The following is a 12,605-nucleotide window of genomic DNA, read 5'->3' on the forward strand; positions in this document are numbered from 1 at the left end:
ATTTCGCTGATTGCCCGCTGTCCAAGTAACCTCGAAACGTGCCAAAACCGCAAAGATCTGTCATATTGTACAGAGCAGAGCAGCTGGTCCAAAACCCAGTAAGCAAACAGTTGACAATTGGCGCTCGTTAGGTTAACACAGGGCACAAACAAGAGGGAAGTTGGCCAGACTTAAGACTTAAGTTTTGCTTACAAGTCGAACTATAAGTACGACAAACGCTTCCGGGCGGAATCCGCCTTATATACTAAGCTTATACATATATGGAGTGGATCTCTGGCTGAGAAGCGCCATTCAAGTTAATTTGCTCCAATTATGAAAATGCCCATGTGCTCATTAAACTTAATTGAGAACTGAGAAAAGAAGAAGGCGAACCAGAGAAGACGCTTTGCAAGCACAAATAAAAACAAAAGATTGGTATATCTAAAAAACTGAGCACTGAGTGAATGAGTGAATAAAATGATTGAATGACATTCGTGCCAAACGGATCAACGCATTTTCTTTTGCTACCATAAAAATACTACAATTTTTTAGTCGAGAAGTAAGTAAGCACAAACTCCATCTTAGCCCAAACAAGCATCTTAAGAAATAAGATGAGTGACTATAATTTACACTGTGATTTAAAAACAGCAAAAATGTAGGATTATAAATTCCTAAACTCTTGTTTTTATGTTCTTATCAAGTCATTTGAATGATGTGCCCTAAATATCTAGGTTGTATTAAAACGAAATTCCAATTAAGTTTGAGTGATTAATAATCTTATTCACTTTAGATTAGATTAATGAGATGAAAAAATGAGGTCAGCAAAGATTCTTCAACACAGTTTCCCAACTTTGTAAGCCCGCTTGAAAGAGCTGCCTTTACTAAAGCAACAATTTTTCCAGTGCACTTCACATTCCATTTTGATGGGAAGCAAAAATCTGCCGTCTAGCGTTTTTTATGTACTTTATGTGACTTAACCATTTTTCAGCCACATTTTGCGTAAATCTTGCAACAAAATGACCACGAAAGCTTAATCTTTTTTCAGCTAATGTCGCTACGGATGCCGCTGAGAGGCTAAAAATATGAAACAAAAACATAAGGGGCAAGCTCGTCGGATCGACGAAGATGGAACATAGAAGCGGTTGTAAGCTGTAAGGCTAAAAGAGCTGAAAGCAAAAAGAGCTATAAATTTGCAGCCACATTCTTTGGGAACGGGCCAAAGCCGCCGAACAGGTTGAACTACTTTGGTTGAGCAGAAATCCCAGCGGCAGCAGAACCATGGCCAATAATTCCGAGTTCCAACTTGAGAGCTCCAGCTGCAACTGCAAGACCGGACATTCGATGGACGTTTTAGGAGCGGCATGGCTTCGACATCGCCCAGAACCAGCGATTGGATAAAGCTGCCCCGCTCTATAAATAGAGCCCTGGCCGAGCCTTATCAGCCTCGATCCGCGTGGCCAGAGTTTCGCTTTTCAAGTCTCTGGCTTTTTTCCTTTTCTTTTCTTTTTGTTATTTTTTTTTCACTCGCTCTCGAGTGGCCATAAAAATTTGTTGCATTTCCGTTGGCTTGTACAAGAAAATATGCAGCAACTCTCTTGCAACTTGCCACTTGCAACTTGCGGCCTGCGACTGGCAACTTGCAACGCTGAAAACTGGAGCAACAACAAAGGCTGGGCAGCATTTTCCGAGTAACTCATTTCTCATGTCTTTACTTTCAGCTCTTCAAAGTTATCATTAATCTCGGCACAGCAACGAGATGCACACAGCACATCTATCTGTGGGCTGTATGCTATATGCGATACAAGATCGTTGCCGGTAATTAAAATTTCTCACATATGTATGTGAGTATTTACATAGTCTGTGATTATGCGAGGCGATAGCTTCGTGGAAAACAAGGTGGCAATTAGGCGGGACTGAAAACCAGCCATATAATGCAAATAGTTGGTAGTCCACGATCCGTAGAACAGAATGGATTACTCTCACCGTCTTTTTATATGCCAGCAAAGAGGAAATGTTTACAGCACAGCCAACTGCAATCCATTAGCTATTTTTATAGCAGCACAAAAGCACAAAAATAACAAACAAAATCTACACATATTTCTTAGAGCGGGAATATTGCCATTTCCATATATTTATGAGCCATGGAAATGCAGGGGGGAAATGGCGGGTATAAAACGCAGACACTTTTACTTGGCGGGTGGGAAAACTTGATCAATTTCCTGCAGCGTCTGCTTCCGAACTTGTGGGTGCACCCTGCTGGCTTCCCTACCATTTCGTTCGTACTTACCACAGACAACGGGGCGTATGAGCAATAAATTAAGCGCTGCCTTTTTTGCCCAGCAAGTCAACTCAAAAGTCAATTAATAACAAACAGCTAGCAACAGAGCAACAAAAAACGACAGCATTTCACTGACCAGACAAACATCTCGATGTTGCGGCATCGCAGCTGCACTGGAAGATCTGGCCAATGTATAGATGCACTGGGAAAAAATTGTGCGAACAAAGAAGAGTATTCAACAGCTAATAGAGATTAGACTAGCTGACCTTCGACTATCACTATCTGGAATACAGTTCTTTCTATATATCTACATATCTGATCATTTAAGAATATATCATTCAATAGAATACAGATTTTGTGTTGTGTGCCACTGAGAGTTGATTGCCTAGTGACGTCACGGAATGCTTGCACCCCGACTTTTTGACCAGTTCAAAAGGTTAACTCGGTTTCGCCTTCGGCCATCGAACGTGAGAGAGTTTCAGTCTTTCGCAAAGTTATTTGAAGCCATCTTCTTTTTTTTTTTAGTTGCTTTGTATTATGGATTTCGTTTATTTCTAAGCGCCTCATTGTTTTCACAACCCAATATCATTCGGCGTCAATGTCAATTCCGAACCTCAATTGCCCCGACAAAGTCCAAGTCCAAGCGACTAACTAAGTAACAGCCGCAGTTCAAACATTTAGACAATTGCCGCGCCGTCACAAACGCTTCCAATTAAGTCGGTGAAAAGCGGAGGAAAGTACGAAAGCTAGAAACAACACCAAGCCCTATTCCATGGAACATCTGCGCCTTAGAACAAAATAATGTAAATTGCCTAACCAGCTGGACTACGAAAAGATCGGGGAGCAGGAGTTCACGAGGGTGTGGGTTAAACACGTGCCTTTTCAGCTCTTTTTGCACGGTAACTTTTATATTGAAGGTGATTTGATTGTTTTGTTACCCCCTCGAAAACAGATATTTCGGAAAGAATGTAACATCAACAAAAAAAAAAAAACAGTTTTCTATGCTATCGTATAGTTGTATTTTGACTCGACTATCATATACCCATTAATCAGCTAATAGGAGTGGAATTTATATGGGACTATCGTCTCCCATTCACATTTTATAAAAGTCTCACCCAATTTTCCTATTAATTAGGGTATTTTCTAGTCGACTCCCTGCACAATTGTCAGTTTGATTCTGAAATTGAGTAGGGCAAATAAAAGAAAGGGGAAAAGTGAAGGCGGCGGGAGGAAGTGAGGAAGTGAGAGGGCCGCCGCTGGGGGAGTGTCCGTCAAAATAGCCGCAAAAGTGAAAATCTAAACCAGAGCCAAATGAATTCTGGTTTCAATTGCCCGCGGTTTGAGTTTGCCATTGTTTAGACACGAGTTTTGTTTTACTTTTACGAGGGCTTCGGAGGTCTGGCCGCTGAGTTTCAGACTGTTCCAGCTGCCTGACGACACTAAATGCAGTCTGCATGCGATGATGCGGAGGATGTGGAGGCAACGGAGGATGGTTGGAGCGGATGGTCAGGAGTTGGCAACATTTTAGCAGCCAGCGAGAAACCAAATCGAAACTAGTTTCGTGGTGCCCCAAAGTGCCAGCCAGTCTGGGGGGCACGAGTGAATGAGTGAGTGACTGGACCCGAGACTCGGATACTGGGTCTGGGTCTGTGGCGTTCCATTGTTTCTTCGCCCAGCTCAGCTGGCCTGGTTCAATTTTTCCAAATGGATAACGCCTCGGCTGGGTCCAGGGGAAAAATGTTGGATGGAAAATCATTAAGCATGTTGCGGTGATTTCATAACAAGTGTTGCCAAATGTTCGAATACAATCGGCCTATAATTTAAGATCTTTTCATGTGTACATATATATATATATATTGGCGTGGGCGAATGATTTTCCTTTGCAGAAAATTCGTATAGCTTGAGTGGATTTTCATTGGGAATTATCTCTCTGCGCTGTTTTCGATTATATTCAGCTAAGAATAGCTTTATTTCTTTTATATATTTTCCGTTAATTGTGTGTGGGCCGTTAGGTATTCTAAAATTTTCCCACAATACAATATAAATGTTGCATTAACTGTTAGCTTTGAGTGCAACATTGAAATGCCGTTAAGAAGATTCTCTAAAGAAAAGAAATTTATATGCAAATTAGGCCTCAACTTTGATGACCCAACAGGCTTAAATGACCTGGCGGCGCTTCTTAAATTCTATTGAAATGATATTTCATTTGTCTATTACGAATATCTTTGGTATTTGTCTGTTAGAAAACGATTTTCACCTGTGCGAATGAACAAAAGGGAAGACACAGTGTGTTGAGGGATCGTAAAACGAAATCAACTTCCAATTTGTTTATAAAATTATGCAGCTTCCCCTTTATTTATTTCTCTTTTACCTTTCCCTAAACCGGTTCTGCACTTGTCAGGAAATTATGAAAGACCCGTCCATAGAATGCATAAATAATAATACTAACAAACAAATGACTAAAGCAAACAAATGAAAAAACAACATCGAAACCATATCTTTTATCAAAACATTTTTTTTTCTGCGCTCCCCACAATGGAAATGCAAATCGAGTTGACGCTTGGAAATCTTTATGATTTGTAATGTTAATTATGCCGGAGGGTAGTAGTTTCCATTAGTCAGCAAATCAAATCGAGGCGAGACAATAAAGCGAATGCATAATCCATATGAAAACTGAAAGTGCCCAAAAGCGAAATGCGGAAATATAAATTTATATACGAATCTATAAACAAATTATGAACGCACTGCGTTTCAAATACAAATTGATTCGTTTTCGATTTCAATCCAATCCAAAGTAAAAGTAGCCAGCAGGCCCATTTTTGGGAAATCGGGAGAACCGCTTGAGGATTGTCGATACATGGTTTTTGTCTGGCCAAGAAAAGTTGGACGTGATGTTTACTAAATAGAATGGAAATGCCTCGGAAATGCGTCAAGGAAAAATCAGTTTTCCAATGGGTGGTGGTGGGTTCCCAGTGTTTTCTTTCTTTTCGGGTTCAGGTTCGATCCACTGACTGGCAGTCAATGTTAACGTAAACATTATTGCGGCTATCAACTCGCTTTTGTTTATAATAAATGCGCTCAAGTCTTATAAAAATAAACTAGCGCTACCGATTGCATTCCGATTGCCTGGAAAATTCAATTCAACTGCAGACTTTTCCGTAATCACAGTGCTTTTCTGCTTAAATTCTTGTTTTTCACGTCGCTTGATTAATGTGACTGGAACTTACCTGCAAGAGAAAGAGAAAATCAGGTTAAACAAAATTCACATCGATGTTTAAATATTTTGTTTAAACCTCGAAATAAATACAGATCATTTCCCCGAAAGTCTTTATTTATACGGAAGTCTGATTCGATGAAAGAGTAATTTACATTTATTTTTTCTTTGATTTTTTTTTCATTAATTATTATTCATTGATTTATGCTACAGGATGGAACATTTACAAGTTTACAAACCAAAAATGCAATAAATAAAATTGATATAGAAAAGAACTAATTTATTTAAGCATTTATGTTACCTAAAAAATATATAATACATATATCCACAATGTCTTTATATCTACAATGTATCTATGTAAAATTCCAAGCATATATAAATGCATGCCGATAAAGACTGTATTCCATAAAATATAGTTATCAGCTAATACTAATATTGTTCATCCATGAATCACCTAATAATAAAGACTTGCGAGCACTAAACCAATTTGGATATTCTTAGAAATAAAGTGTGTCAGCACTTGGCAAATGAACTGATTAAGCCAACAGCTCACATTCCCCCACTCAACTAGGAGCAAAGTCAATGTGCTCGCCACAAAGCACTTATTTATTGTATGTTCTTCGCAAATCAGGGCTACCATCTTGCCATAATAGTATTAACTGAAGTTGACGTCGCATCTTCTTATTCACGGCAAACAAGCAAACAAATACTAGACACGAACACTCACTCACACGGATGCAAAATAGTTGGCAGCTGCCTCAAGTTTGCACAGTTTTCCACAATGACGGCGGGTGCAATGCTCCGGGTATCCCCTTTCTGCTACCCCAAGCCCAGCCCCCTACCCTTCTTGCAACTCTCTGCTCCACTTGCAACCGAGCAGCGTGTGCAACTTTTATGCCTTCTTCGTCGCCATCTGCAGCTCCCACTGGCATACCTTATGCCTCGTGTATGGCGGTGCCTCAACCTCAAGCCCCTCCAGCCACTCGAATCCACTGTACTCCGTCTCCATTACTCATGGAGAGCCAGGGCCCAGCCCATTCCCCGTTTAGCAACGTTTTATGGCGGCGAACTGCAGTTTTTAATAATATTATGTGGCACGTTTGAGTGGCAACTATGTTGCCACCTAATTTACCGACGCCTTTTCACCAGAGCATCGCAGGGCAAAGACTTTATAACTCTTTTGACATTACTAGAGCAACGCCCAAAAGTTATAGGACTTTCATGCAGTGCATTATGCGCTTATATTGAACTTAAGAATAGATTATGTTGATGGGTATTACATCTTGCACTTTTTACCGACGATGGTTATGCAAAAGAAAGCAGATAAACCGATCCTCTGCCATTATAGCCATATCAGTGCACTTTCTCACGGTTGGCCAAGGAAATTGCAGTGCAACAAAGCATGGAAAACAAAGACCGGCAGCTGTGGATGCCGTTGATGAAGCGATTTGGTTCGTTAATGGATGCTTTTTATTTGAAACTGTCATAAAACATCAAAAGGCAGACAAAAGGCGAGCTCTTCATGGGCACATCACATCATAACACATCACCTCCCCCTGACACGCGTTCATCGAAATTACGAAAAAAAATGAATCAGGACTGTGCAGAAATGGAAAGCGACCCCAAAAGCATATGGATGGGATGGGATGTGATGAGTCAAGGGACTGGAGATCAGGGTCCGCAGAATCGATTTTAATGCAACTTCCTGCGGTTCAATGACTTCGCCCAGCAACATGTTGCGGCAACACTTTCAGTCTTATCGCCAGAGTATTTAACGATTTCCGCCATAGCTCCTCCATGTGGAGGAGTTCCAACTTGCCCACACACCAAAAAAAAAAAAAAATCCAAAAAAGTAGAGAAAAAATACAACAAAGTTTGTTCGAATTTTTGCAACAAACAGCATGGCCAAGCAAGCAGCAAATTTATGTATTTCTGAACGCAAAAAATACTTCAGTTTTGGCAAGGCTTATGTTTTGGGCCTGTCACATGGGCAGGAAATGAAGCTAATTTGTTTTGCGGGTGTGCCATCAACTGTTTTTTTTTCTTTCTTCCATCAAGGGGTTGAGGAATACCAAAAGCGGTTACTCCAAAAATTAAAAAACGTTATTATACGAAACCCAAACTAAAGGAAACCCAAGCCACGCAGGCCTTCGCTTATGTTTATGACAATGATAAAAGCGAAGCCGGGGCTGTGTCCTCAATTCCTCGTTTTTCTTTACTTTGCATAACATTTGATGACGAAACGGGGAGCACCACAGCCAGTCCTTTGTGTGATTCCCCTGCCTTTGAACTTGCCATCCAGCAGGCGGAAAAAGCTCCTTTTGAATAGAGCCAAAGCTGTGACAGCTTCACCGCGATAGCAGGACACTCGAAAAATATTTTCAAAAAATCTAAAGATATATATTTAAATTTTGAAAAATGATTAAGCAATATAGTTTGAACAAATATTATTTTCTACTTAATAATATAAAATATCCCATGATATATGAATATTAGTGATTCAAAAAATATTTTAGAAATCAAAATGTTATTTATTACTAGAAATCAGAATTTTATTCTCATTATTAACGTTTAAAAAAGTAACAATGAAGCAGCCTTTTGCATAATTCATAAGCCAGCTTATGGGAAAATTCGCCCCTTTTTTAAACCCCCATTTCCTGCAGTGATCCCCTTCGAACAAACAATGTCGCATGCCGCACACAGCGAAAAAAAAAAGTATTAAACAAACATCGTAATCAAGCACTTTGACGCAATGCTAGCGGCATTACATGGGGGTTTCTGTGAGTGGATGGTTGGTGTTTGGGTGGCTTTGGGTGGGTCTGAAGGACAAGCTGGCTCAGCTGATGAGTCATACATACGTGGGAGGGTGGAAGCGCAACAGCGGAATCAGGAGGCGGCAAGGCCACCCCCTTTCGGGTGAGTCAGTCGGAGGAAGTGGGTGACTCAAAAGAAAAGCTTCTCTTTTATCAACTAGCTGGATGGATGTAAATAATGAAACGTGTTGCTAGATCCAACGGCTAAAACGTGATACAAACTGGCATTAGGGCACATTTTCATATATATACTTGCTTGCAGGGGATCGAGAACAAAGGGCATCGGTTGCCATGACGTCCCATTTACCACTTCAATTCGAGTGCATTTTGGACAGGCAAACAATAAGAAACGGGGTTGCCCGATCCAACTGCAATTTCAAGTGATTTGTGGCCGATTTGTGTTGCCGATTTCTGGCAAAATGGCACACACTCCCGCTGGAAACCCAGATCCACTCGAAAGGAGAGCTCTCCAGGCATTAACTTGACTTGGTCATGAGCCATCAGCGACCACATGTCGCCATTGCCACACAGAAAGTCTGCGAAGTCAGAAGGCGTAAATGAATTATCGCCGCCTGTCCATAAATCTCTAGACTAATTAATAAATGGTGGAATAACAAAAGGAAAACAAAAGTTGACAGTGCAGGGTCAAAGTTGAGCCCAATGAACCTGTTGATAATGAGCAACGGAAAAGCGTTCTTATCGAACTGGCAAACAAACTACTAAAATTCCAAACAAACCATACGTAGCCAGCCAGATCCACAATGTTACTATATGTTTACGAAGCACAGATAAAAATATTTTAATTAATAATTTGACCTAAGGTTATCTATTTGAAATTGATATGTATCTTTTCTTGTGGGAGTTTTTTTTCCAGCGACTTTAGCTTTCTATGCGCACATCATAAATCTTCGCGCGGAATTTTAATTATTATCCAAAATCGAATACTTTGATTCATGATTTGGCTTTCTGTAGTTTTTGCCATCGGTTCGAACCACACCCAAATTGGCCATGTTGTTTCCACCCGCCACTATAATTGAATTTGGCCTTTGTTCCCCTCAGGCAACCACGAAAACAAAAAATATTCTAGCAGATACGTAGCACTGGCCACATTGTGTATCTAATGTCTAACTAATATTTACTTATTAACCTTTGCTGATATGATATGTGTGTGAGCTTTGTTTTTTTTGTGGGCGATTGTGAGTGTGCTTAGTCAAACAAAAATTGTTTGGCTTGAAAACGAAACGCTGAATTTCACATACTCTAGTCAACAATTTGCGGCAAACAATCTTGATGTTATTTTTTATATGTTTGTAGGTGAGATAAATCATTTCGAGACAAATTTGCTTATGCTAATAAAGCGCAAAAATCTTGAAAGGATTGAGTGATATATACGTAAATATTTTTCAATGTCACTTTTTGATGGGCAAACTGTAGAAAAAGTGTTATCTTCTAGAAAATATTTATGTGCTTAGATTTACTTTCCTAATATCTTTAATAGGCAATATTCCCATAATTTCGATAGGGTGCTTAATCTATTTCTGATACGGGGCCAGGCAATCCCTCTGCCTTCGACCGATAAAAAGAGTTCCACAAATTCAATAAACTGAGCCAGGGATTTTTTGTCACCTGTTGGTGTGCGTGTCTATATAGATTTTATGACCAGCAACAGGTTCATTTAATTTAGTCACATCAGCCGCATGTGCTGATAAGTTTTCTTCTGACACATCGCCAGCGAAAAATAAACGAAACAAACTAAACTGAAACGACATGCCCAGTGAAGCTCAAAACTCTAAAACTTTAAATAGTTATAATTAATTCTGTGCAAGTTATTTCTCCAGCTGAATCAGCAGCAGGTATTTGTAAACAAAAGCCAATATCTGACTCACTGGAAATGGCAACAAATTGATTTGTTTCGGAAACGCCAAGGTGTTAATTGAAATACAGAAATTCGGCAGCATTCCGTTCACGTTCTTAGCACTATAAGTATTTATTTATTCCACACGGAACGTATTCCACAAGGAACGTACAAATATTTCTAAAATATGCTTTTACTCCTTATCTGAACACATGGTCAAACTAAGCTTAAGTTGGTCAACTTATCGCAACGGAGGCTCTGAATTGAAAGGAAGTGAGTGCGTAATATATGTACGTACTTATCGCACAAGAATTTGAAACTTATCTTTGAAATGTTTTCACAACAAGAAAAGTATAATATTTAATGTTAATAATCACTCTCATGTGGGGCAAAAATGCCGGGGCAGTGGCACAAATTCAAAATGGTCAACGCAGGCGCCACAACCGATTTTTATTTCAAACTCCAACGGTTGCAATTTGCATTTTAAAAGGTTTTCTGACTGCACTGGCAAAAGTATCTGAATGGTGATTAGTATGCATACGGCGCAAACTGGCTGAAGGCTACTGAAATCAATAGACGCCACGACAGACGGATTGCAAAAAACAACAACTTGGAAAATGGCAACGCGAGCCAAAACGTGCGAAATGCTAAAATGCAAACAAAAAGTAATAATCTTTTTACAATGCACTGCCCAATACGATGTGTATAGAATTCACAATCGAGTTATGAGTCGCACAGCAAAGGATACTCATATGTGGATGGATCGAAAGAGATATATGCAGTGGAATGTTCAGATAACATAGTTGGGTATTCTACGAACAAAGTTCAGAAATTTAATATCTTTTTCATTTTTTAGGTACATCTTTTTTGTTAATTAAATTATTTTCCAAAAACTTTTACATAAACCGTTCGCCGTAATAAATTCCCCACACAAATTCTGTTAAAAAATGCTTTCGGAATATTTTCAACCATTTCGACACTTGCACCATCCATACTCGGAACCCTTCAGCCATTTGCCAAATAAATATCGCCTTAGTCAGCTTTTCAACGACGTCTCGGATTGCCGCCAAATTCGTTTGAGTTGCCATCTCCGCATCCGGATGCAATAAAATCAGCGAAAATGTTTTTGCAACCCCCCCGTGGTGAGCATGAACTTGGAAAATTCCCTTGAGTAAGCCAGAAACTATTTTGATTGTATATTAGGGCGACATATTGCAGGGGGGACATGTGCAAGGAGCAAGGAAAATCGATAAGGATAAGGAGCAGGGCAGAGGGCGTTGGCTAGCGATGCAGATTGAGATTTTCAGATAGGGTGCGTTTCGCACGCAGGACGAGAGCAAGTGACGGAGACCCAAGGAGCTGGCCATGGCCTTGAGCCAGGAGTCCACCCCATTTCGCCCTGGATGTCCTGCCCCTGACACTTGCGCTCGCTTAATTGGAATTGTGCCCAAGGAGATCTTACATACACCCACATTTCTTTTGGGGAATAGCAAAGAAATGGAAAGGAAAGGAAAGGAAGACGAAGTGCAGTCTGGTAGAGGGTGATGGTGATAGAATTTCAATCATGGCGGACACGTTTGAAATAGAAAAGCATTCATTCATCCCCAGCCAGGTCCTCCCCCTCGGCAATGGACCTGCTGCGAAAAGATATACGAGCTTCGACTTTATTTCTTGCGTTTTTTATGGAGCACAGTTCCTTACAAGAGCATGTCCACACCCCGGACGCATAAAAAATGCTTTATGATCTCCGTTCAACAAGTTGGGGCAACTCGAACTTTAAGCCGTTCCCCAATTCGATACACAAATACGTATTTGCTAATTGCTCGGGTGAACGTCTTTCGGCGCGGTGAATGTTTCGCTTTTATTTTGTTTGCCGTCTTGGGCCTCTCAATGTCATGTGAAAACTGATCGAAAACGATCACCAGCAGCATTACAAATTGCATGAAACCTATTTACACAGTGCTCGACAACATTAAACAGCTGCACTCGAATCGACTCGATGGCATTGAACGTTGAGTGTGGATCACAGAGGTCTGGAATTGTGAGGACGGGCGTAAAAAAAAGTGCAGTCATCGGTTTGAGTGATACTGCACAGAGTGCTCCAGTAGAACCAGCTGATTATATATAGGGTATGACAGAGCAGAGCACTCAAATGAAGACAAATTGTTCATGGAGCATGTACATATATTTAGAGCCAAACAAATTAGAACAAGTTACAGCTCCATTACAATTCTGAAAAAGTGCTCTAGGAAATATTTACTTGGATATTTCCCGATAAAACTGGTGACTACTTTGTTATTTGTTACTTGTTTATTAGGTTCACTAACAGAAACGTAAGCAAATAGTTGATAAATAAAAGTTTAGAAGGTTTTAGGCATTTTGAGTTCCTAAAAGGATGTTAAGCTCCTCGAACTAAATCCTTAAAAACTATAGTATAGCATAGAACGAATTTTCTGGCACCAAAAC

The 12,605-nt window shown here is 40.1% G+C and overlaps 1 protein-coding gene across 10 annotated transcripts in view; it reads right to left on the minus strand.

Moving 5' to 3' along the window:
* LOC6736770 (formin-binding protein 1-like) overlaps positions 1 to 12,605 on the minus strand; it is a 31,691-nt gene that overhangs the window by 15,295 nt on the left and 3,791 nt on the right. The gene's annotated exons all lie outside the window — the stretch shown is intronic.

This window comes from Drosophila simulans, chromosome 3L (genome assembly GCF_016746395.2).
Source record: "Drosophila simulans strain w501 chromosome 3L, Prin_Dsim_3.1, whole genome shotgun sequence".
Lineage (NCBI taxonomy): Eukaryota > Metazoa > Arthropoda > Insecta > Diptera > Drosophilidae > Drosophila > Drosophila simulans.